Source organism: Sphaerodactylus townsendi, linkage group LG02 (assembly GCF_021028975.2).
Source record: "Sphaerodactylus townsendi isolate TG3544 linkage group LG02, MPM_Stown_v2.3, whole genome shotgun sequence".
Classification (NCBI taxonomy): domain Eukaryota; kingdom Metazoa; phylum Chordata; class Lepidosauria; order Squamata; family Sphaerodactylidae; genus Sphaerodactylus; species Sphaerodactylus townsendi.
The window spans coordinates 121,544,743-121,562,923 of record NC_059426.1 but is presented as its reverse complement, the minus strand read 5'-3'; the positions used below and the strand labels follow the sequence as shown (position 1 = coordinate 121,562,923).

Genomic DNA, 18,181 nt, shown 5'->3' with positions numbered 1-18,181 from the left:
TTCTACCTACAGCTCTGTCCAATGTTTCACACTCTTGAAATTCTCATCTCAGTGGCTTTCCCCAGGAGTTTAGAGCAGCAGTTCACAGCATTCCTGCATCAGGCTAGAAGAAACCAATGAGTCTGGCTCTGGCACAGAATCAGGGACACTGCTCTCCCTGTTTCCCACAACAACAGACCAGAGACAAAGACAACTAACAGCACAGAGGTCTTCATCGTGCACGAGAGACCGACTATCTGATCACTCAGTTTCACCAAGCAGGCTGGCCAGTACTGCTTCAGGGTATTTCTATGACATTTGCAAACTTTTTTTCAAGTATATACCGTGTTTCTCAGAAAATCAGACAGTGTCTTACATTAATTTTTGCTCCCAAAGATGCGCTATGTCTTATTTTCAGGGGATGTCTTATTTTTCCGCTCCATGTTCTGTTCGACGGGCATGCTTCCAAACAAAAACTTTGCTATGTCTTACTTTGGGGGATGTTTTATATTTAGCACTTCAGCAAAACCTCTGCTACGTCTTATTCTCAGGGGATGTCTTATTTTCGGAGAAACAGAGTAGTAGGGAAAAGGTTTATTTTTGCTTTTCTCTCTTTTCAGTAAACTGGTATTTAATGCTTCCAAAGGCTAGGTGTTAAAGAAAAAATATATTTGTATATATCTGTGTAACATTTTCTTTCCTAGGCATGACAACATCCTCAAGACACCATGCAGTGCTACCTTCAGATTTTGAAGAATTCTTCATCCAGACTGAGTCCTTCTGCCACCCTGTGGAACTTACTACTACACTGCATGTTTGTTTCCCCTCTTCAACTCTGTGACAGAAAGCAGCTAAGCAAGCAAGCAGTGGTGGCAGCTGTTATTCTTTCTCTTATTGCAAGTACCTTGAGAGGTGCAGCCTACTACATCTAGACATATTCCCTGCACAGCTTGGCTTACTACACTTGCCAGTGGGGTGTAATAAATCTAGAAAAAAGTTAATGCTTAATGGAGGGGGTGATCCTCAACCTTGCTAAACCTGTGAGTACTTTTGGAATGTTTAGAAATGGTAACAGTTGTCACTACAAAATGGTTATCATAAAACTGACCAATCACAAAATGGTTGCGGGCGGGGGGGGGGGGATTCCCAAATGTTTGGAGGAGCCACACAACGAAGACAGATTCCAAGCCACATATTCTCCACCATGAAGGAATTTGCTTCCAAATGAGAATACAGGATCTCTACAGAATCTCTTCCATCAAGGAGATACAAGAAAGTCTAGAACGCTATTTTATGCCATCCGGCAAGTTAGAGAAACCTACAGGAAATCTGTGCTTGTTTGTAGGTATCCCTTTTCTTTTCCCTAGTGCAGTGGTGGCGAACCTTTGGCACTCCAGATGTTATGGACTACAATTCCCATCAGCCCCTGCCAGCATGGCCAATTGGCCATGCTGGCAGGGGCTGATGGGAATTGTGGTCCATAACATCTGGAGTGCCAAAGGTTCACCATCACGGCCCTAGTGCAATGATGCTCAGGCCCATTTCTCATGGAGCATTTGGAACGTTGACTTCGAGGCTGGTAGCTACGCAGTTGGGCTGAAGTGTAGTCTCCTTGCATTTCTCTGTTTACATGTGAGGAGGCATCCCAGTGCCTGCCTTGCAGCTGCCTGCTAGTCTCAACTGGCCTTTCCTTTTGCTGCTTCTCTTAACTTTGCCCATCGCTGGTCCTCTTAACTCTGCTGATATTCTGTCCTCATCCCCTCCCTCGCCTTACCTTCCCCACTCTCACTGCTGCAAGAGAGGCTTGTTTTTAAAAAGAGGCTTGTTTCAAATAAAGTGTTTAAAAGCCCTCCTGAAAAAGCAGAAGCAGAGCAGGAGAGGTGAGCTGGAGCCAGAAAGAGACTGGCTTATATGGAAATGTCAATATAAGCATTTAGAGAAGCACAGAGGAGTCAGCAACATGGAACAGGGGCAAGGGGAAAGGCATGGATAGCAGTCCGAGGGACTGGGAAGGGGGGAGCCAGGTAGATTGGCTGTGAGCAGAGGTAAGAGGTCTGGGGCAAAGCTGTGCACATGGGCACATCTGCCCATTCAAGCAGCAAAGAAAAATTAAATTCATGCTAGAAGTACTCTTGCTTGCTGTGGGAGGATAGAAAGTGAAAGCAGAGCTTGAAGAAAGAGGTCCGTACAAGAAATCTTGCTGTGATGGACATTTAACCCGATTGTGCAGCAAGAACATTCTGTTTAATCAGCCTTCCTGTACCACTTGCAGACAGCCACATGCAGCCAAAAGAGCCACATGGCTGCTACATGTACTATGAACCACCCCACCAAACACACACATATAACAATATAAGAAATAAATTTTAATATTAAACATGTAGCTATAATTACCAGAGTGCCTGTGAATATGTAGGTTCAACACCATCACGCATGCAGAGGCGAAGCGAGGAGAAACTCCGCCCGGGGTGCATGCACTGTGCCCCTGCCGCAGTGCCGCCCACCGCCGCCCCGGAACACCCCTCCCACGACCTCTCCGCGGTGGCTGCTGGAATGCTGGCAGGCAAGGCCTGCCTCCAGTGGGTACAAGGTGGCACTAATTATCTCCTCCTTGTCTCTAAATGACCCCCATTCTGGAGGTAAACATTCTGGAGCTTATCAATCCAGTGTTTTATCTGCATTCATGCAGTCATCTGCAGTGCACAAGTTCCAACTTTGTAGGTGGCATAGTTTTGCTTTTTTCAGGGGGTCATACACTACTATCACATATAAGGATAAGCTGGAGACTCAGAATGAATCATGGGAAGAGGGATGTATTTTGCAATCTCCTACCCTCCATGATTTTACCTCAAAGATCTAAGAAGTCTTTAAGGGTTCAGTCATCTAATTTTGCTTCCTTAAAAAAAAAACACCTTTTAAAGTGACACTGAGCTGCTTTCAACATTCCATGCGCCTGGAAAATCTTCAGTCCTCATCCTACCAGTCTTTGATTCCCTCCTCCCTTTCTTTTATTTAATTTACAAAATCATATTTTATGCACATCTGCTTTAAAAAGCCAATTTGAGGGAGAGAGAGAGAAAGAGAAATCAGTATCCACATTGTGCATGTTGAATATACTTCTGTTAAAATAGCTCAGTGGCAGACTATCCGTGTCTAATATAAAGAAGTGGCAATTCTCAAGCCCTCTATACTAGATGAGTCATATCTACTTCATCAGGCTATTCTAGAGTAATTTAATGATTGAACACTTAAAGGGGCTTTTTCATTTAGAAAAACTCTAATTTTAAATAAATTGGATTTGTTCATTCTGACAGGTTTAACATCAATATTTTATAAAGCTTCTTGTAGATCAAGTGAAATCTGATATGAGACGTATGAACAAGAATATTTTTGCCAAGTCACTGGCCCATTATGCATGGAATACTTACTTCAGGGCTCTCTGCTATATAGTGAGGTTGTAGTGGGGTCTCCTCATGTTTCTCCATTGATATGCAAAGAGGCACCCCACTGCCTGCAATGCAGCTCGCCTGCTCAGCTCTCCTGAGTGTCTGTTTTTCCTGGTTCTCTTAACACTGCCCATCCACTCACTCTTAAAGGCACACAGTCACAAGACGCTGGTTTTTCAAAGCCCTTTAAATTGCTGATACATTGTATTGCTGTTGTTGGAGTTATATCAATATTGTAGCCTCATTCCAAAAATACCTCCACCAAATGAAGGAGGCAAAGAAATTCCCTGGACCACACTCTGCTGAAGAAGGGGATCATGTCCTAGAACTGATATTCTCTCCCCCCTACACACACACACATGCATAGTTCCTGCTGCTACTGTTGCCACGGGTGGAGAGAGAGGCTTGTTATTTCGATACTCCTTGGTATTTCAATATTCCTGTATCAGTTCTATCATTATTTCAATAGATCTAATATGGTACAAATGCTTGAAGTTGAAATAAAGTTTTACAAAGCCCTCCTGATCATCAGGGAGGATGAAAGTAGAGCAAGGGAAGTGGGGATGAGCCAATAAGCCTGAAACAAAGAAGAACGCAGGGCCATTTCTTTCGTCTTTCCTGTGAAGCAGAGGAAAAGGCCACTCTCTGCCTGTTCTCACAGAGATTATGGGATCTGCCGCACAGCGAGTATGACCAAATCCTAGAGTGTCAAAGGTGAAACAGTGGCATCAGTTCCTGTTGTGTTGGAAGTGGCATCATCATGGCAGGGTGCTGCTTGCCCCTCATCCTTCCCATTTTTCCCACTGTCCAAATGAGCAGTGGGGAGAAGGGCTGGTGGTGGGCAGAAAGTCTCTTACTGAAGGACAGTATGGACTTCAATATATGTGGAGAAATGGAATGTTTACATAAAAGCTTATGCATATACAAAACAGAGGGTTGTTTTAAAAAAGAGGCTTGTTTCAAATACAGTTTTTAAAAGCTCTCCCACCTATGGAATGTTCATGCCTTACTAATTCAATATGTAAATTATGATCACTCTTAATGAGTAAATGTTCAAAAGTAAATGTTCTAGATAGGTCCATTCCTCCATATGCAGCCCTCATTTCTATTATCAAATGTTATATAACCTACACCTCGCATATGCTATCATCTAAATCTACCTCTGCTGAAAGCGAATAAGTTGTCATCTGTGTTTGTTTGCTTATGTTGCTATTATGTACTGAGGATATTGTACCTGTTGATTTTTGCTGTTTAGATATTATAATATTGAGACGTTGTATTATGTTGTGGTGTTATGTCTTGCTGTTATCTCATGCCTGTTATATGATTGTTGATATTTTGTTGTTTTGATGTTAAGCTATTATATTATTATGTGTATGATGCGGTTATATTTTATGCTATGCGTTATTATGTTTTTGCTATTTGCTATTCTGTTAAGAAACGTTAATATTGTTTCTACGTTACCTTTAGTGATGTTTGATGATTGATAACTGGGACTATGGTTTTGGAGTTGTTGATGTTCATATTTATTTACTCGTCATATTTGCTGGTTGATGTTCATATTTACTGGTCTGTTATTCTGTTGGTTGTTAGCTGATCTGAGCCCTATGGGGGAGCACGGGGTACAAGTCCAATGAATGAATGAATGAATGAATGAATGAATGAATGAATGAATGAATGAATGAATGAATGAATGAATGAATGAATGAATGATGCAGAAATATGGATCAACTCTGCCTCAGGCAAGGAACTTATGTCCCTGCACGGCCTCTGCGTTCGGCAGAGGCCAATCTGTTGGTGGTCCCCAGCCCCTCGATGATGCGGCTGGCCTCCACTCGAGCCAGGGCCTTTACAGCCCTGACCCCTGCCTGGTGGAACACTCTTCCTCCATCTGTCCGGGCCCTGCGGGATCTTGGTGAGTTCCGCAGGGCCTGCAAGGCTGAGTTGTTCCACCGGGCTTTTGGAGGAACTGGCCACTGATCGGTGCATCCCCTCTTTCTGTTCTCCTTTACATTTTGGGTCCCTTTAACATCAATGGGACCCACCATTCCCCCTCCTTGGGAGGGTTTTTAAATGAGGGTTTTAATGTTGGACGCCGATAAATTTGTATTGAACGCTGTATTTTAAATGGGTTTTAGTGTTATGGCTAATGGAGCCTATATTGTTTATTTTATAATTTGTATTTTGTCTGTGTGCTCCATTGTTGTATTTATGTTGTATTTATGTTGCATTTATGTTGTGCACCGACCAGAGCCCTTCAGGGGAGGGGCGGTATATACATTAATTATAAATAAATAAATAAACAAACAGCAGAAAAAAAGTCCAGCGGCACCTTTAAGCCCAACAACGTTTTTTGCTTGGTATAAGGTTTCTTGTGCATGCACACTTTTTCAAATCCAACTGGACTTTTGGCATTGTGACATCACCACAAAATGAGATCTTTTTTGTTAGGACCGTCTTTTTTGTTAGCCAAGAATCAAGAACATGTTCTGGTTGGAAGTCTGAACACAAACAGCATGACATTTTAATTAAATTGAAGAATACAGCAATAAGAAAAAAATGATCCTTTGGACAACACAAAGCTCTGTAATTTCATTTTTTAACCTTTCTCTTTCCTATACAAGCAGCCTCATAGTCTTAATGGAGAACTCCCAGTATATCAGAGGAAGGCAGTTGGAAACCATCTCTGCTTCTCAGTTGCCTTGAAAGTCCCTTGCTCAGGTCCCCATAAATTGGCTGCAACTTGACAGCATTTTACATACACACACTGTACATTATATGCTATAGAAGGGTTTTTTTAACCTTTTAAAATGCTAGGTGTCTATCCTTACTACATGAGAAATTCTTTTGGGGGATGGGGTGGCAAACAAATATATTAGCAATGTCTCTTTACAGAAACAATACAGCTCTTTGGCCACCAGGTGGCACTGTTGAACAGAAAATAGCAAAAGCAACCAGGGTCTGTGAACCACCCATTATTACTTATTTTTAAAAAGAAATTCAATATAGGGCTAAAGGCACATTGCCAGCATCCAGAGTGAACACAGTGATTTTGAATTATCAGTCATTAACAATTTGAGATGCTGCTTAACCTTTCATCTTGAGCAATGCTGATCTGAAATTGATCGAACGTCTATTTACAGTAACCCTCAGAGTCATCCTGCAGTGAGAAGACCAGCAGACGTTTTGTTGAAAAGATTGAATGTTCATACACACTCAAGGACTGATGCAGACATGACATCACAAAATAAGTAACTGAACAGGAGATTAATCTAGGAAAAGAATACATGTACTGAAAGGGATCTAAAGGCAGAGATTTAAAAAAAAAGCTGGTCAGCTCAGTCAGGGATGCTAGCCTCCATATGGGATCTGGGGATCCCCTGGAATTATAGCTCATCTTCCCTGGATTGGTTTCCCTGGAGAAAATGAATACTCCAGAGGGTGGACTCTGGTTTCCCTGGAGAAAATGAATACTCCAGAGGGTGGACTCTGTGGCATTTTATCCTACTGAGGTCTCTGTCTATCTCAGGCTCCACCTAGTCTCTAGGACTTTCCCAACCTGGATCTGGCAAATTTACCCTTCATTCCCTTCTGGTGACCAGGGGGACCTCAATAACCTAAGTCCAGCTAGCATTAGTCTCTCCCCTCCCCTCCCCTCCCATTTATTCTTATGTACATTATCCCTTGGTTATGAATAAATCCCCAATCCTGCAGAATAAGTATTACAAGGTATTTTCCACAAGAACATGCAGGAGACATCTGATTTCCCCCTGAATTCCCTCCCCCAGTATTTTATTTCCTTCCCTGCCACCCTCTACAGCATCTCCCTTTTCCTGCTTTCTTCTCTTCTTCCCACCCACTAGCCAACCTTCCATTATCTGCTCTCCTGTCTTCAGCTTTGCCCCCTTATCTCTCACTAGCAGCCTGCCCTTAAGAACAGTCTAGCTCAGTGGTGGCAAACGTATGGCACAGGTGCCAGAGGTGGCACTCAGAGCCAAACAGAGTCACCCCCACCACCCCACACACATCTATGCTGGCCTGGGCCGCTGGGCTCGATTATTAGCATTAAACCTAAGACCTAGGCTCATTCCGCACATGCAGAATAATGCACTTTCAAACTGCTTTCAGTGCTCTTTAAAGCTGTGCGGAATAGCAAAATCCACTTGCACACAGTTGTGAAAGTGGTTTGAAAATGCATTATTTTGCGTGTGCGGAAGGGGCCCTAGTTTTGGGGAAGCAGTGTAGGTAACCCTGTTAAGCGCTGTTAAACCCCACTGATTTTCATGCAAAGAACTGAAGTGTGATCCTTTACCTGGGAGTAAGCTCGATTGCTGGCAATGCTGGCTGCCACCAACTACCATTAAGGTTACTCCCGAGTAACGCACGCCTCGGAGCCAACCATTTTTACTAAACGAAAACTTCAGTATTCGGGTTAAATTGCCATGTTGGCACTTTGCAATAAATAAGTGGGTCTTGGGTCACAATTTGGGCACTCGGTCTCGAAAAGGTTCGCCATCACTGGTCTAGCTGGACCAAATTGTATTTTAAAAAACCACACAAATTTGAAATATGAAATTTCATATTTCAAATTTGCAAACTTGGAATTCCCTTTATATTTGTAAAGAAATCTCCTATCTGTTTCTTGCTCCATTTGTGGGTCTCAATCCACACTCTATAGTCCAGCTTGAAATTGGATATATGGACAGAAATAATCATTTCTTTCAAAAAAAAATGTTGCACACCACACCCTTAATTAAGGATTTCCAAGGATTCCTCACATATATAAATCAGTGGTCAAAATATTTGGTTTGGTCCTCCAAAATGGGACACTGTAATTATTAATTTAAAAATTCTAAAATACTTCAAAGTTGTGGAGCCTCTCTAGGGAATTTACCACTAGGGAATTAGTGGTTACAGTGCTGGATTAAGACTTGGGTTCAAATCGCCATTTGGTCATGAATTTCACTGGATGACCTTGGGCCAGTTACATTCCTTTGTTTGACTTATCTTGCAGGATTAAAGTGACGAAATAAAATAGAAGATTGGGTCTGCCAGAGTGAGCTGATTGGAGGAGGGACACAATTAAAATGTGACATTTGTGGACTCTTTTTAGCAGCATGTCAGGAGCAAAATTAATAAAAACGCTAGAAACTGGGACTTTAAATTGTATTGAAAATTGTGGGGTTTTTTAAAATACAATTTGCAATCTGCTATTGTTTTGGTCTGCTTTCTATATAGCCCCCCAAAAAGATTCGGCTGATGTATTATTTTTAATATTTTGACTGCATGCTGCTTCTGCTACAGGCAGAGACTGTGACTAATTATAGTTGATAGGTTTTTTTAAACAAAAACATAGCATGACTTTTTAAAATTTTAAACCATTTTAATTGATTTTAGTTTGATTTTTAAATGGTCTAAATGCTGGAAAATACTTTTGTTGTTAAATAAATGGTTCTTTAATCCTTTGCTTTATTATACTTTGTTTTGAGTATTTTATGAATAATCAATTCATAAATTCAGAATAAATACCACTTTGTAAATCTGGAAATAAATGATTATAGCAAATACTTTGGGCTTCTAACTGTATAAGCATCTTAGCTTACATGGAACAATTTGATGGAGATTTTATGGGTTTGGCATACAACATCTTGTTCTAGTACCTGAGATGGAAGCTTGCTACTTTAAGGAATAGTCTAAGGAGTAGTCTTCTATTTCATAAAAGCTGTGGAGTGACATTGACAAAGTCATATTCGATATATACAGACTAAATGAAGCGACTGGGTAATACAGATCTGATGTGTCACGATTAAGAACAAAGAGCTAAATTTTACCTCCAAATGAAGGAGCAAGCTTTCCATTTCTGCCTATTGGACAAACACTCTTATGATGCACTTGAATGATGAGTTAATAGTCAATAGTTTGGGTTTTTCAATGAGCCAATGTGCCAGAATCACTGCATATTGGCTCACTGAATAACCAGAAGGGAAAATCCTTGAAATCTAATTCACTTGCATAACAGACTGATAAGTTACTGCTAGAAACACAGTAACTCCGCATAACACAGTACCAGCATAATAGACTGATAAGTTACTGCTAGAAACAAAGAAACTCTGCTTTGTATACATTCAGTAGGAGTACAAACTGACTGGCAATATATAAGAGAATATACAGATTGTACATTCTCTTATATATTGATGTGGTTTCCATGTGATCCATATAAATTATGTTTAATACAATTATCATCTGTCATTTGGATCTCTGCTTGCCATCTCAGTGATTGTCTGCCTGACTAGCCATATACCTGTCACAACACTAAGGAAACATTTGAATTTCTTTCCCCTATATTTATGAACACTTTCCAGATTCTCTTTGCAAAAGACCTATTTGAATGAGAAGCTACTACAAGCTGGCTTTGATGATTGAAAGGTTAGAAAAAGAGTTTACTATCCTCATTTCTTGAAATTACCATTGAGTTCAATGCGATGTGTATTGCATTTGGATCTTTAAACTGCTGTTGGAGAATGTGTCTTCGTTTCTAACAGGATCCAGCTGTACAGATTTCTGAAACACAGAAATCAAGAGCAGAATATGGGTTTGATCCAGAAACCTGTCAGTGGATGCTTGCAGTCCTAGAAAAGTAGTTTCCCAGGATGATGGGACCTGGGTGTGGGTCAAGGAGTTGTACTGTGGAAGGAATGAGGTTGAAACTGACCTTCTCTCTTCTGTCAGAAAAGTTGTATGGATGAAAGTGGGAGAAGAGGGGAATTTCACTCTCTGCCCCATCCTCAGCACAGCCCCCCCCCCCATATTCCAATTAGCCCCTGTGTGCCTAATTAATAAGGCGGCGGCTGCGTTTTAGTACATTGCAGGCCCTTCTAGAGCAAGCAGTGATTTCTGTTGACAGATCATCTGGTAAAGCACCAGATACTTTTAAAATCACTCCAGATTTCCAGTTCTCTGACAAGAGGAATTACATTTCCCAAGGCTGGAAGAGATTGTTTTGATGATGGTATTGTGGGAAAGTTCTACAGCTCTTGGGCCCACAGATCACTGGCTGCAAAGCCATGTTTATTCAGAAATCCTTGGTTTTAGGCCATTTTTAGAAGTGCTTGAATATTCTTTCTGGGCACTGTAACTCTCCTCACTACTGCTTTGCATTCCTAACATGTCATATTCATTTATACTTTCTATGCGTCTTATGCAATGATACGATAGCACAACGTGAAGGTTTTGACATCATGCCTATGTGTTGATGTACATATCTCTCTTTTGGTTTAGCAACATATCAATCACACATGCATCACAACTCATGCTGATAAAACCCTTTCCACTGCATATCATCACAGGGACTATAAATATATCTAGTAAGATTTTTTCTACACATGCATACACAGCTTATTTGAAAACTTCCGTGCTGTTTTCAAAACAGCAGCAGGAAATCCTCATTTGAAACTGTGGCAAATGCATATATACACAATGTTTCTGGCATACCGGGGGGGGGGGGGCAGAGATGTTATAGGAATAAAAATGTTATATATACTTTGCAAAAGGAGATGGCCTTTTGCAGTGTCCCCCCATAAAGCAGGGAGAAATGTGGAGTGGCAAGGGGTGGAATATTTTGAGATAGTGAGTGAATTAGTGGACAAATATTTTCCCATGGATGTTATTAAGTGATCCCTTTGCCTTCAACACAAGTTGTAAGCAAGATACTAACAGTGCAATCCTACCATATGACTTCAACAGACTTCGAATGGAATAACTCTGCATAGAGTTACATAGTAACTTGCTCTTCACCTTTTTACACACACCCCTTGAAACAGACTAGAATAATTGTAACAGTGGTAACAGTGCTCATATACATCATTTATAAAACTCAAACTACTTTCTCCTTATGGTGCGTTACACAGCAGCAACAGTTGATCAAAGAGTGCTTTATTTTCTCTCTACAGCTTGTTTATGCAGTTAAGAATAATGTCAGAAAGATACATTAGATTCCAGCATACATTAATTATTGAAATTGAAATGTTAATTTTGCCCTTTGTCGGTTGCAATAACTCTTACTTTCTGTGATGAATTATATCCACAAAAAGTAATTTGTATACAGTTAATTCTCATATTTTTGTTAAAAAAACAATACCCATTAGTTCATCTTCTGGAGTGATTTCAAAAAACATCTGGTGCTTTACCAGATGTTACATCAATGAAAATCACCACTTGCCCTAGAAGGGTCTATAATGCCACCTACATAATGAGGCACAAGAGGGGAATGCAGAAGCTGCAGAAGCCAACCATAAAATATTTAGAAAATGCCCCAAACTTGTTTCTACCTTGAATTTAACTGACCCTCAATATCATATCACTGAAGGGTCTTGGATAGATTGCAATGAGTAAAACTCACAATCTACAAAGGTACTGCAAAGGTCAGTTCAACTGCATGATCCACTGATAGAATCAAGCTGGAATTCTTCCAAGTGTCTACCACTACAATCAGGGGCGAATCTAGGCAAACTGGAGCCCGGGGACAAAATCTGAGTTTGGTGCCCCCCCACCCCCACCCCAGGTATGGACGACCACCCTCCCCCACAACGACCAAACAATGATTTTTTGCACCAGCTCACAAAACACCTCCCACCACCAGCAAAACATACATGGCTTTCTCCCCACCAACTCTCTTTCCTAATTGTGTCCTCACACCAACCCTATGAGGTAGGTTGTTAGCCTCAGAAAGAGCTCCAAGCCCGTCCAAGTGGGAATTAACTTCTAAGCATGTAACTCTCTCACAAGTCACCCCCCCATCTGAAGGTTTACCAAACAAACATCAGCATCATCTCTCACAAATCACCTCCTACCCCCAGCAAAACATACATGGCTCCCTCCCCACCACTTTCCTAACTGTGTCCTCACACCAACCCTGTGAGAGGTAGGCTGCTAGCCCACGAGAAACAGCTCCAAAGCCAGTGCAAGGGGAATTAACTATTAAGCATGTAAATCTCTCACAAGTCCCACTGCCCTCCATCTGAAGGGTTTACCAAACAACAAACATCAGCATCATCTCTCACAAATCACCTCCCTTCTACTCCCAGCAAAACAGGGCATGGCTCTCTCCCCCCACCACTTTCCTAATTGTGTCCTCACACCAACAACCTCTTCTGTGGAGGTAGGCTGCTAGCCTGAGAAACAGCTCCAAGCCAGTGCAAGGGGGAATTAACTTTTAAGCATGTAAATCTCTCACAAGTCACCCCCCATCTGAAGGTTTACTTCAATCAAAGCGTCAGCATCATCTTTCAGTTCTGCTGCTGCTGCTGGGCTCCCTGCTCAGCTTGCCTTTTCACTGTGGCTCTGCCGGGCGCCTCGGGCTGCCGAGGGAGCAGGCTTCTCTGAGCAATGCCACACTTAATTTAAGGCGAATAAGGCATGCTGGGTTAGAGGGAGGGGAGGCGGAGCTCCCCAGTCCTGCTCCTGGGAGCCCAGTGGGACTTCTCCCCCGCCCCCTGGACACTCCAGGCCACCGTGCAGAGTGGGCGGGGCTACGACAGGCACTGGGAGCAGTCGCTGCTTCAGTGCCTGCTTTCTAGGGCTTGCTCAATCCCTCGCTGTGTAGGAGGATGTTTTGGTGCCCCCCACGTGACCTCAATCGATGCGCCCGGGGACAAGGGGTACCCCATGTCCCTAGGCAGGAACGCCAGTGACTACAATGCGAGTATTAACTGTGCCATCTGTGAAAGAGGGAGTGTGGAAGAAATCCTTCCCAGCACATATCCCCCGTCAAACCCAGTCCAACCACCACTGTCAGAGGAAACAAAAATGTTGAACTATTGCATTTGTGCAGCTCCCTCTCCAAGGAGGTCCACCATGCAACTTCTTAGATGGTATTTGAACTTCAGGCCGAAGTAGATTCTATAGGAGAGAATTTGGACAGCTAAAGGTATTTGCTGATATTGACTTCCCACTTGGCATTCACAGGCAATCTGATTGGCTTGATTTGCTGCTCTGGATTCCATGTCTGCCTGGTCATTCTGACCTTGTTTTAATTTTGCAGGTTGCCTTAAAATTCTCAATGGCTTCCTTGAAGGAGAAGACAAGACAGAAATATTTGAAATATACAGAAAGGCTCAGGTTCTGCAAATGCAAGCGATTGCTGGGTTCCACTTGAACTACAAATGTGGGAAATGCAAATATGAAGTCAAGAGCCTCTTTGGAAAAAGCTCTCATCTCTTCCATTAGATCAGGAGCTGCAGCGATTTTGAGATAAATGATTTTATTCAAAACTCAACAATGTTTGGGCAATTGACTTTCCAATAGACATTTCAAAGCCTTACACAAATGCTGTGAATGTATGTTATCAGTTAAACTAAATTCATCACAACAGTGAAAACAGCCACACTTTTTGCTAGGGCCTAATTGATCCATTAGTAGTTAGTGAATAGAGTAATTATCAGTAACAAAAATATGAGAGTATTTTTAATTTTATAGCATTTTCTAAATTTTAATCAGGAGCTATCAAGACCTCAAGATTGCTACATTGCCAGCTGGCATAATTGCATCTGCAAATTGGGAGTTCCTTCTATATATAACATAACTTCATTTTTAATGCTTGGCTAATAAACACATTTCTGGTCTGATTGAGGTGGGAGTGGCTACAGTGTATACATTGCTCTGCTGGGCCATTGGCATCCAAGTTTCAACTCATTATTTTTCATTCCTTTCCTTTTCCATTTATTTGCAACTACAAATACACAGAAATAGAATGGTTTACACACACACACACACACACACACACACACACGCACACACATGCACACACACACACACACACACACACAGAGAGAGAGAGAGAGAGAGAGAGAGAGAGAGAGAGAAATAACAGCCATCGTGCTATTCTCAAAAAGGCAGAACATTCTAATAAACAAACAGAAATTAAATAAATTACACTGTATTAACCTTGAAATGAATTTCAGTGCAGAACTCCTTATATAATAATCAGAATGCAATCCAATAAAACTAATCTAAATTAAATTTGCTGTGCAGTTTGGAAAAATAAGATCAAACCTGAATGGTGTTCTGTTACTTAGCTAAACAAGTGGGGGGCAGGTGGGGTGGTGGTGTCAATGATTCTGTGCCCTCAGCCTTAAGTATTATAGACCCATGTTTTCCTTAATTGAGAAAATCCTGGGATGGGCTATCCTAATATCCACTGGACACTTCACAACTCCCCACATGGTGCCTATCAGTTTCAGTCTGCCCTGTTAGTGGCCTGCACTTAGTCCCATCTCTGGGAAGCTTATCAATCAGGAGGCCATTCCAGGACAAAGGGGACAGGAATACAACTTCTCAACTGCTCTGTTCTGTTACTGCTTACTAAAGATGACCCTGCACCTTCTTATCCACAAATATACACAGAGAAGAAAGGACAGAGAGCACGCGCACACACACGAGCACACGCACGCACGCGCACACACACATTTATGACTTTTATGGACTTCTCATTAGTATAACTGACCAGTTTATAATAAATAGCTCAACTCTTAAAAATCAATGCACAAATATAAAATCCAGACAGTAGGCCATATGCAGGCAAGAAAGCTATAATTTCTCATTTAAAATGTAAAATTTAAAATATACTTCATCAGCTTGCCCACTGAAATAAACACAGCTCCAGCTGCTTCCATTCTAAAGGTCACCAAAAAAGAATCTAGATGAATCCCACTATTGTAGTACTATTAAGGCGGTTCTAGATTTACAGCTACCTGCTACATGTCAGACAGTGGTAGACACATGTTAAATGGCTTCCTTAAATGACCCTCCATGGTTTCATATAAAAAAAGCACAGGTTTGCTATGGATTGCTATGGTATTTTACAGGGCAACTTTCAGGGGGAAGACCAAGTTCTCCCATTATTACAGTTTTCAAGTTATTTAGTGTTCTAGTCTAATTGATGTTGATGACCCTGCTTGGAGTTCTGTTCTTGGAGTGCCACGGAGAGCAAGGAGGCCGGGCTAGCCTAAATAGGGTTGAGGACTGTGGGCTGAGCCTGTTTGTTGATCCCACCCCGATACATCCTTCCTATTCAGGAATTTAAATGTAAGTGCTACCTTTCTGAAAGTCCCTCCCGATGCAGTTGTGACAAAGCTTCTAAGAAAGCTTCCAGAGGAGATGCCAATTTTTAGACACCTTTCTTAGTGGAAAGAGAAATTCCACACATAAATATTTTCAGAAACATTTACTGTACATACTCGCATATAAGTTGACTTTTTCAGCACATTTTTTGTGCTGAAAAATCCCCCCTCGACTTATACAAGAGTGAGGTGTATTTTAAAAAATATTTTAGAGTTTTAAATTTGTCGGCCTCCAGGGGCGCAGTTTTTAGGCTAGCGGCACCAAAATTTCAGGGATTTTTCAAGAGACTCTCCTGATGATACCACCCAAGTTTGGTAAAGTTTAGTTCAGGGGATCCAAAGTTATGGACCCCCAAAGGGGGTGCCCCATTCCCCATTGTTTCCAATGGGAGCTAATAGTAGATGGGGCTACATTTTGAGGGTCCATAACTTTGGCCCCCTTGAATCAAACTTCACTAAACCTGGGTGGTATCATCAGGAGAGTCTCCTAAAGATACTCTGAAATGTTGGTACTGCTAACATCAACATTCCTCCCCTGACCAAAAATCCAGTTTCGAAGGATTTTAACTCTTGTGTTTTAGCTTGGTTGCTGGTTGAGTTATGGTTTTTGTACTTTTAAAGTTATTGTTGAGACCATATTGTTTTTGTTGACCCTCTTTTCCACTTACTAGTTTTCCACTTTTCCACTTACAGAGCGAGTTTACTGTTTTTCTTTGAAATAAATATTCCAAAACATTTAACCTACTGATGCCTCAATTAATGCAATTTTATTGGTATCTATTTTTATTTTTGAAATTTACCAGTAGCTGCTGCATTTCACACCCTCGACTTATACGAGTCAATAAGTTTTCCCAGGTTATTGTGGTAAAATTAGGTGCCTCGATTTATATGCGGGTCAACTTATACATGAGTATGCAGTAAATAATTTTGTTTAGACATTTTCATTTTACTCAAGATATTTCTTCATTTCTGCCATATTTTATTACACATTCAGCATCAAAGCTTACAGTTTCAAAAATCCACCCGAGTATCCATTCCCACCTGTTATTGCTGCAGATCCTTGCTCTTAAGGAATCAGCACTCACAGGATGCACCATTGTAAAGCTACTGACTTGACACCAGAATTGGCACTTGGGAGCCAATTAAGTTCACATTTTAAGAAAGATATACTGTGGGTCTCCACTGGGGAGAATTGGGATCAGAAAATACAGCTGCCGTTAAGGCAATGACCCAAAGAGGTCATAGGTTTTTCCCTCACAACGGATTGAAATTAGAACCCAATGCTATTTTTTTTAAAAAAAGAAAAGAACTGGAACAATGTGATCGTGGGTAGTAAACAGAAAAATGTGGCAAATATTTTATATTATATTATAGACAATGCATTTTTAGATAGGTATTTTCTTTTTAAAGGGATTAGGGTACAATGTACAGCACACAAGACTTTCACAAATAACAGTAACCACACATTAATGACTTTCTCTCCAAAGACATGGGTAAAATGTGCTCCAAGCCCTACATAAGAACATAAGAACAAGCCTTCTGGATCAGATCAGAGCATCTAGTCCAGCACTCTGCTACTCGCAGTGGCCCACCAGATGCCATTGGGAGCTCACATGCAGGATGTGAAAGCAATGATCTTCTGCTGCTGAAGTTCCCGAGCACCTGGTCTGCTAAGATATTTGCAATTTCAGATCAAGGAGGATCAAGATTGGTAGCCATAGGTCGACTTGTTCTCCTAATGATAACTAAACCCACTGCTAAATCAAGTCATAAATATCAAAGAAGGACAGCAGCAATTCCTCTTGGTTAAATATACATCAAGTCAACTTGGGCCTTCTGCACTTGAGCTCATGAGATACAGTTTTCAAATGAAATGAAGCAGTTGTTTTTCCCTTGGAATTTGCAGTTATAAAGTTTGCCAACATGCCAATTCTTGCCAATTCCCTCACAGAAAGCCTAATCTTGCTTATGATATTGCAAAGTTAGTAATTGGGGAGTGCAGAAGAGGTTGAATTCACAGGAGAGTTGAAAAATCTTCTTGACTGCAGCTGTGCGGTAGAATGCAAAGCACAGTCTTACACACATAATCTGAGCTCCTTTCCTTCTCTTAAATTTTCTTCTGGTGGGGGTGGGCAGCAAAGCTGCAAAGTACTGATGTAACAGCTCCACTGCCATACAGGAGCTTCAATGTGAACATACATCCGCAGTCATTTACTCAATTGCAAGGAAAGCTTGTTGCGTACAATTGTATAGGAATGAATGCCCAGAGCCCTTCGGGGGTTGGGCGGTTTATAAAATCTAATAAATAAATTAAATAAATAGGAAACATTACCTGATTAGGGATGTGTGTTTGGCAAAACCAAATGGACCCCCCTCCCCCCCAAAAAATACTTTACTGGTACTGGGGAGAGATTCTTCCCCCAGAACGGCAGCAACTAAAAGGGAGCTGAAAAGCAGATCCCAAACCATGCTGAATTTTTTGGGCATGATTTGAGCTGCTTCTGTGCGGTTGCCATTTTTTAAAAAAACAAGATGGGCAAGTCCTTCTCCCCTTCCCCTACCTAACTGCTAGCTGGCCAAGCAAGGGCAGAGCTCTCCACTGCTGCCAGCTCCACATGCAGGTCAGAGAAGCTCGGTGCC

At 41.5% G+C, this 18,181-nt stretch overlaps 1 protein-coding gene across 4 annotated transcripts in view; it reads right to left on the bottom strand.

The window, feature by feature from the left end:
• RGS6 (regulator of G protein signaling 6) overlaps nucleotides 1-18,181 on the bottom strand; it is a 244,991-nt gene that overhangs the window by 87,167 nt on the left and 139,643 nt on the right. The window contains exon 1 of one of the 4 annotated variants that reach the window (XM_048484072.1): nucleotides 9,727-9,733. The exons of the other annotated variants lie outside the window; for them this stretch is intronic. The gene's annotated coding sequence lies outside the window, so the exon portion shown is untranslated. Of the gene's footprint in view, nucleotides 1-9,726; nucleotides 9,734-18,181 lie in introns of those variants that run through there. 4 annotated transcript variants of the gene reach the window in all.